Below are 8764 nucleotides of genomic sequence, written 5' to 3' on the forward strand. Positions count from 1 at the left end.
TGGAATTCCATCACCTCCACTAGCTTTGTTTGTAGTGATGCTTTCTAAAGCCCACTTTACTTCACATTCCAGGATGTCTGGCTCTAGGTGAGTGATCACACCATCGTGATTATCTGGGTCATGAAGATCTTTTTTGTACAGTTCTTCTGTGTATTCTTGCCATCTCTTCTTAATATCTTCTGCTTCTGTTAGGTCTATACCATTTCTGTCCTTTATCAAGCCCATCTTTGCATGAAATGTTCCCTTGGTATCTCTAATTTTCTTGAAGAGATCTCTAGTCTTTCCCATTCTGTTGTTTTCATCTATTTCTTTGCATTGATCTCTGAAGAAAGCTTTCTTATCTCTTCTTGCTATTCTTTGGAACTCTGCATTCAGATGCTTATATCTTTCCTTTTCTCCCTTGCTTTTTGCTTCTCTTCTTTTCACAGCTATTTGTAAGGCCTCCTCAGACAGCCATTTTGCTTTTTTGCCTTTCTTTTCCATGGGGGTGGTCTTGATCCCTGTCTCCTGTACAATGTCACGAACCTCATTCCATAGTTCATCAGGCACTCTATCTATCAGATCTAGGCCCTTAAATCTATTTCTCACTTCCACTGTATAATCATAAGGGATTTGATTTAGGTCACACCTGAATGGTCTAGTGGTTTTCCCTACTTTCTTCAATTTCAGTCTGAATTTGGCAATAAGGAGTTCATGGTCTGAGCCACAGTCAGCTCCTGGTCTTGTTTTTGCTGACTGTATAGAGCTTCTCCATCTTTGGCTGCAAAGAGTATAATCAATCTGATTTCAGTGTTTACCATCTGGTGATGTCCATGTATAGAGTCTTCTCTTGTGTTGTTTGAAGAGGGTGTTTGCTATGACCAGTGCATTTTCTTGGCAAAACACTGTTAGTCTTTGCCCTGCTTCATACCGTATTCCAAGACCAAATTTGCCTGTCACTCTAGGTGTTTCTTGATGTCCTACTTTTGCATTCCAGTCCCCTATAATGAAAAGGACATCTTTTTTGGGTGTTAGTTCTAAAAGGTCTTGTAGGTCTTCATAGAACCGTTCAACTTCAGCTTCTTCAGCATTACTGGTTCGGGCACAGACTTGGATTACTGTGGTATTGAATGGTTTGCCTTGGAAATGAACAGAAATCATTCTGTCGTTTTTGAGATTGCATCCAAGTACTGCATTTTGGACTCTTTTGTTGACCATGATGGCTACTCCATTTCTTCTGAGGGATTCCTGCCTGCAGTAGTAGATATAATGGTCATCTGAGTTAAATTCACCCATTCCAGTCCATTTCAGTTCACTGATTCCTAGAATGTCGACATTCACTCTTGCCATCTCTTGTTTGACCACTTTAATTTGTCTTGGTTCACGGACCTGACATTCCAGGTTCCTATGCAATATTGCTCTTTACAGCATCGGACCTTGCTTCTATCACCAGTCACATCCACAGCTGGATATTGTTTTTGCTCAAGGCTCTTACAGTGCTTCAAATTTAGATATTTGAGAATCCATATTAAAATGGCTTCTACTCATATTAAAGATTTGCAAACATTTGAATTCATTTACTACATCGTTAAACTGAAGGTCGGAAAGTGGAGTGATTATTACTTGTAACTCTTCAAAGGATATCTAGGGAAACAAACTCTTCCTTTTACTCATTGCTGACATTTTTTTCCCCTAAAATAATAGTTTACATTAAAGCTGACAAATATACTCTAAAATTTTATCTTGATGCCAATCAAAGGTAATAATTTATAATCTGGAATGCCAAAATTTAAAATGGAAACAGCAACTGAACCTTAAATAGGGTGTTATGAACTCAAAACTGACTCTTCTAGAGGAGAAAAAGTGGTTCTAGGGCTACCCAGGAGGCCAGCGAAGGTCTGTGCAGTCTGAATGGCATGATTATACCTGAACATTTATTATATTAGAGTCAGTGGGAAATAGTTTACCATTGTAAAGCATGATCCTTAAATGACCAAACTGTGTTTTTCTTTGGTAGAGCCTCTTTAACTGCTATATTACTTTAATATTGCTGTTTTCTTTTAGTTTATATTTGCTATACTGGCTAGTCGTGCGTGTTTGCTGTCTCTAAGTCGTGTCCGACTCTTTGCGACTTCATAGACTGTAGCCCACCAGGTTCCTCTGTCCATGGGATTCTCCAGGCAAGAACACTGGAGCAGGTTGCCATTTTCTTCTCCAAGTGTTCTTCCCAACAAAGAAATTGAACCCATGTCTCCTGTGCCTCTTGCATTGGCCCGTGGATTCTTTACCACTGAGCCACTTGGGAAGCCCCCACTAGCTAGCAAAAAAAAAAAAAAAATTCAGGTTCTTGTGTGGTCCTTTGTCTGTCTTGAAATCTCTGTAGACCTTGAACCCACTGAGGGTGATCTGTAAATACTTGATTGGCTTACTGATTAATGATATAACATGGTTCGTAAATATTAGCGTCTCAGTTCAAAATGTCTAATAACACACACACCTGCAACTGCTTTAAGCACTCAACATACATTAGCATATAATAGCTCACTCAACCCACATGAAAACCTTCAGAAGTAGACAGTAATACTGTTTCCATTTTACGGATGAAGATATGAAGGCAGAAGGAAAGTGGGTATCATGTCTATGTCACACAGCCAATATGTGTGACATAGGTTGGTGTTTGAATCTGGAGAGTCTGGCACCAGAGACCACATTTCTAACCACTATATCATGATGGCAAAATAGCCCAGATACACTTGTTGTCGTGGCCAGACATCAGGATTGGTATCCATCTTGACCAATGTGTCTCCTAAGCATCTATTAACATTGCTAATGCCTGCTATCATAAGTGTATGGATCACTGTTGATGATTTCTTTTAATTCTTTACTTAACAATTAAAAAAAAATTATTGTTATTTGGCTGCACCAGGTCTTAGTTACAGCATGCAAGATCTTAGATCTTCATTTCGGCATGTAAACTTGAATTCTTAGTTACGGCATGTGGGGTCTAGTTCCCTGACCAAGGATAAACCTGGTTCCTCTGCATTGGGAGCACAGAGTCTTAGGCCCTGGGCCACTAGGGAAGTCCCCTCTTTGCTTCGTTTTGACATACTCTGCATGTCTGTTTGACCCCCTCCACTGTACTATTTTTTATATTCTTCTGCCAATGCAGGAGATGTAAGGGATGTGGATTCAATCCCTGGATTGGGAAGATCCGCTGGAGGAGGGCATGGCAATCCACTCCAGTATTCTTGCCTGGAGAATCCCATGGACAGAGGAATCTGGCGGGCTATGGTCCATAGGGTTGCAAAGAGTTGGACACTCCAGAAGCAACTTAGCATGCATGCATGCCATCTTCAACATTTCCCCAAAGTCTCTTTAGCATACAAACTGCTTTTTCACTTTTTCACATGATTCGATGAAATCTAACTATTATAGCTTTTTGTTTTCTTCACTCTTCTTCTTGAAAGCCTAGTCACATGGGATTATATCTTTATACAGTTATCAAATTATATTTACTAAACACCAGTCTTACTTATAGCTATTATTCAAATCTTTAAGGATTTGAAGGGATTATCCATCTCTCTGAAGGGCCTGAGATCCAATTTGCTTAAAATACAGCAATAAGATGTAATACATCCATAGCACCATTCTTTGAGAGCTCTGTAACCCATGCCATTGATCCTTAAAATATCCTTAAAATATCCCTGCTCGGTATGACTAGCAGTATTCACTTTGGCTTCTGCAAAATAGAGATAATGAGGCAAAGAAAGTAAAAATCTCTTTCTTATAGTTAGTTATTTCTTAAACTACTCACTTTGTTATGATGCAATTAGAAAATATATCATTATCAGGACTAGGAAATAGTGATTAATATTTTATAAAGTTACATGAAGAATACTGTAAAATATAACTATCTTGTAAAATATAACTGTCTTTGGGTAAAAGAATGGAGAGGCTTAGAGGTAAAGATCATGTGAACAAAACCAACATGACTACCATAACTTCAAGAGTCCATCCTTTTCTCTTTTAGTGACATAAGCATTTTGACTAACATCCTCAATTTCTTCAGGGATAATGATGCTTGTTGATAGGAGCTTTTTAAAGATAACTTTGTATCGGTACAGAATTAAATGTCATCTTTACTAGTGCGCTGTCTTCCAGATCCCTTTCCTGATTTCTACTGTATTTATTCTTAATAAGGGCTAAAATGGGTTAAATCAGTAGAACTTCCCCTAGAAATGGCTCCATTTAATACAGCTTCTCTTAGATGACAAAATAACTGGTTGTAAAGTGGAAATATCCCTATTCTCTACTGTTTTATTTAGTTGATTCAAAATAACCGGTTATATTGGTTGATTAATTACTTTCTGCCTGAGATTAAGTGAAAGTATAAATAGAAAGAAATGTTAGCTCAGTTCACTTTGGGTTGACAGTATGTTGATTAGGCGCACACATACCATTATCATTTGAATAAGGTCTCTCAGTCATTTCTTTGGTTTAATGTGCTCAAAAAAGAATAGTTGGGTTCATTTTGTTTAGCTGGTACAGCAGTTTTTGCAATGTGTTTTAGTTTCTGATTTGCAGTTTTCTACCTGTTGGTTGGAATTAACCAGACTATTCTTGTTAGTATTTCTTTTTCTTAATTTCTCTTTTTATTCACTTCTTACAGTTTGGGATATTTTCATTTGCTTAACTTTCAGTATATACATGCAGAGTTTTAAGAGTGATATTAAGGTTTTGGTTATTTTTTTAATGGCATAACTGTGCAAAGTTGGTGGTTTTTTTTTTTTTTTTCCCTCTTTCTATTTTACTCAGTTGCAGATGAGCTGAAAAGAAGCAGATGTTTGGTGTCAGTGATTTTTTTAAAAAGCAATTCTCACTTAAAAGATTTTAAAAAATCTTTTTTTAAATACAAAAAGGAATAAGATATTTAAACCTTTCTAACATTTTTTGACTATAGAATCTCTTTATGAAAGTTTACATATCCAGATTTATTGCTTTGGATATTTCTTCCTTCGTATTTAACTGAGGATAGATTTAGTGGATCAGAATATAAAACTGCTTAATTCTGACAGATAGGCATATTGATTTCTCTTTGTTTCTGTTGCTCAAAGAAAGTCTGCCTAAGCCATTAATTCTGTAAGTCTTTAAATTCACTGAAGGTATTTAAGTGCACAAGCACTTTGTGGTTTATTTTGGTTTATTGTTACTTAATAAAAGTAAATAAAAGACAACATAATACAAACAAAATGTTCAATTCTTAAGCATTTTTTTCTTTTGGTGCCAAAATTCAAAGTTCTTTTCAAATTAGGGCAATAACCTTGACTAAATTATTTGCTAAGTTGTTTAAAAATAAAATAAGCAGAAGGAAAAAATATACATATATTCATTTTTATTTTATAAAATATGTATGTAGATGTATATTCACACATAAATACATTTAAAGGTGCATGTTAATTCTAGCTGTCTTCAACAACAGGATGGTACATTAACACAATGGCATGTTCATGAGTCATCACAATGACAAAATTGTAGGATTTACATGCTTCCTCCATCCAAGTAGCAAAACATACTGGCTTAAAATACTCTCATTTAATTTAAACATCATATAACACCTGTACAAGAAGTGGTGTAGGTAGATACAAATTCTTATTTGTACTTAAGAGGAGGATACTTTGTTAGTTTTTGGCATAGCTAATAGTAGATTATGACTATCAAATCACCTAAGGCCATGGCAAAATACAGTAACATTCAGTAGAAATAATTCACAGAAGTCAACATGCTTAAATCTAAGATAACATTCTTATTATGCTTCTCTTTAGATATTGAAATTAATTTGTATGGTAAAAGATTAGTGTTGGAAATGCATGAGTGCATGCTTACACTTCAGTCATGTCCGACTCTTTGATACCTTATGGGCTGTAGTCCACCAGGCTCCTCTGTCCATGGGATTCTCCAGGCAAGAACACTGGAGTGGGTTGCCATGCCCTTCTGCAGGGGATCTTCCTGACCCAGGGATTGAGCCCAAGTCTCCTGAGTCTCTTGCATTGGCAGGTGATTCTTTACAGGTAATGGAGCTGATGTGAATATTTGGGGCTATAAGGATACCTTCCCTTTCTTTATGTAATGAGGAAAAGCCTATGACAATTTTATGTTCCAAACTTTAAGGGAAATTCAAGGACAGCTTGCCTTTTCCTCTTATAAGTTATTTTATTTCAAATAAAGTGACCACCAGAATGATAGCTTAAGCCAGCCAGTCCCAGTGAAGTTGCTCAGTCATGTCCAACTCTTTGCAACAACCATGGACTGTAGCCTACCAGGTTCCACCATCCATGGGATTTTCCAGGCAAGAATACTGGAGTGGGTTGCCATTTCCTTCTCCAAAACCAGCCAATATACTACTATTAGCTACTTTGTTAGTTTTTGGCATAGCTAATAGTAGTATAATAGTACAATAATACAGTGGGGAAGGGGAAGAGGAGGCTCAGCAGAATTCATGAAAGGACAACAAGAACAGTATCATTTCAATTCAAATATAACAACCCAAGATTTCTACTACTTTATCTACTTATCTACTAGAAAAAAATTAATATTTTTTATTATCATCTTTCAATCAGCAATTAATATAAATATTTGCTGCTTCTCATGAGTGATATCCAAGGAATATCTAAAGACAACACTATAGGGATACTGCTTAATTCTAGATAATTCAATTAAGTAGTACTGCTTAAATTGTCTCTTTGAAGGAGATCAATTAAGTGAAAATAATCATTTGGGACAGGTATAGGACACATATCAATGGGTTCCATTAATGATAGTTAAAACCATTTTAACATCTCCAATAATATTAAATTCAAGAATTTTAAAACAATTCCTATACAGTATTTATTATTAAGCAGTCTACTTGAAATGGAAAATGAAATAATGTTCACTTTGGAAATTCAAGGTAAATAATAATTTATAGAGAAATCAGCCTCCTGACTTTTAATATTAGAAATAATAAAGACAATCAACTTATATTAAAATATTAAATAAGAGTAAATGGTGAAAATTTTTAAGATGTAGTTTTAGCAAAAAGAAAGGAGAGGGTGGAACTTCCAACAGAAATATTTAATAAATATTATAATGGGGTGCTAATAGTGTTAACATTAGGACATGAGTAATAATTGATGGAATAAGAATTTTTATTGGTAGTTATATCCTCAGTTATTTACATTTTTCCACTATAAGTCTAAGAATTTGTGAGTATACAGAAGAGCACCAAGTATGTGCCATTTATAAGAGCAAAGCAAGACATAAAATGAGATTTCTGAAGTTACAGTCTCATTTCCAGGCTTGTGCAGCACACTCATCTTTTTTCAACTTTGGGTTAAAATATCTACAAGACTGTGGTTGGGAGCCTCCAAACAGGGCTATGCGGTAGTCATGTTTCTTCCTTCTGGGCCTTGTGCCTTCTACCAGTTCTTCTCGATCCTCTGGAGAAAGGGGATGATACCTCATGCCAATTATCACCATCTTAAGACATTCGGGATTGTCTTGAATAAGTGGTTCAGCTTGTACTGTTTTACTTAAGAAATTCTTTAAGAGGAAACCTGACTTTAGCAAGGATGTCAACCATAAAAGGCTGGCGATTAGGTTCATCATATTTCAACCACCTGACTGCAGCATCATAAACCTGATCCTCTGCTCTCACAGTCAGAGTGTCCTGGTTGAGGAGATGTGTAATTCGCTTGACATCAAGTTGTAGAATTCATCAGTTTTATAAACTTCAGTAAAATGCTGATGAATAAAGTAATCTGCAGTTGCTTTCAATTCAGGACAGTCTAGACACTCTGCTAATACACTTATACCAAGACAGTTTGAAGCATCAACTTGTTCTTCAAAAAATCAACACACATTTTCTTCACAGGTTCAATCTGGTACTGATTTGCTGCATCTAACAAGGACTGAACATTGTTGCTATTCACAGAAATTCTAGCTGTATAAGCAAATTCCACAAGTTGTTCAATAATGTCAGGTTCGGCATCTTTGAGCTCCACTTCAAAGGACTTTGATTCAAGCATGTTAGTTGTGAACATTAAGTTAAAAAAATGACTGGCTGCAGCAAGGACAACACGATGAGCAGGTATCTTTCTTTCCTGGACCATAAGGATCACATCACACAGTGTTTTCTTTGGATTTGTGTGGCTTGTCAACAAGGTTCTGCAATCAGTCCCTCCCAGCGTGAATTCAAGTTGACCCTGGGTACAGATCCCTGGGTAGACTGTGGATTCAACTATAGCTGGGTGGTGGATTTAAATCACTGTTTCCGCATGTTACTCATGACGCCCATGAAACCTGCCATCCATTTGGCTTCCTCTCCAGCAGCAAGTTTCTTCTCGGTCTTCTTCTTGCTGCTCTTCTCTACTTCAGAGGCTGCCATCCTCCTTCGGTCAGCGCGGCTCACGCCCGGGACTTGACGGGCCGGGCGAGGGGTTGCACTCTCCAGGCACGCTGGGGCTTGTGTTCACCAAACCACCGAGGCTGGGAGAGTGGCTGGCTCTTCCACCCTGCCTGCGAACGCGCGGGGACACCGCAGCCCTTGCAGTAGGGCAAGGCCAGATGACCCGCTCAGAAGATCGCTGTAAAGCGATGTACTCGCTGGGCTGCGTCTCCAGCAGAACCGGAGCCCGGAGGAGGAGCCTGCGCCCAAATAAGAATTTGTATCTACCTACACCACTTCTTGTAGTGACTCCAAAGGAGCTTTATTTTCACAGAAGGAGATACAGGTAGAAAAAATTCAAAA

The 8764-nt window shown here is 37.4% G+C and overlaps 1 pseudogene; it reads right to left on the minus strand.

Moving 5' to 3' along the window:
* Positions 1-7302: 7302 nt before the first annotated feature.
* Positions 7303-8401, minus strand: LOC138984893 (kelch-like protein 7 pseudogene; annotated as a pseudogene).
* Positions 8402-8764: the final 363 nt, after the last annotated feature.

This window comes from Bos mutus, chromosome 2 (genome assembly GCF_027580195.1).
Source record: "Bos mutus isolate GX-2022 chromosome 2, NWIPB_WYAK_1.1, whole genome shotgun sequence".
NCBI lineage: Eukaryota > Metazoa > Chordata > Mammalia > Artiodactyla > Bovidae > Bos > Bos mutus.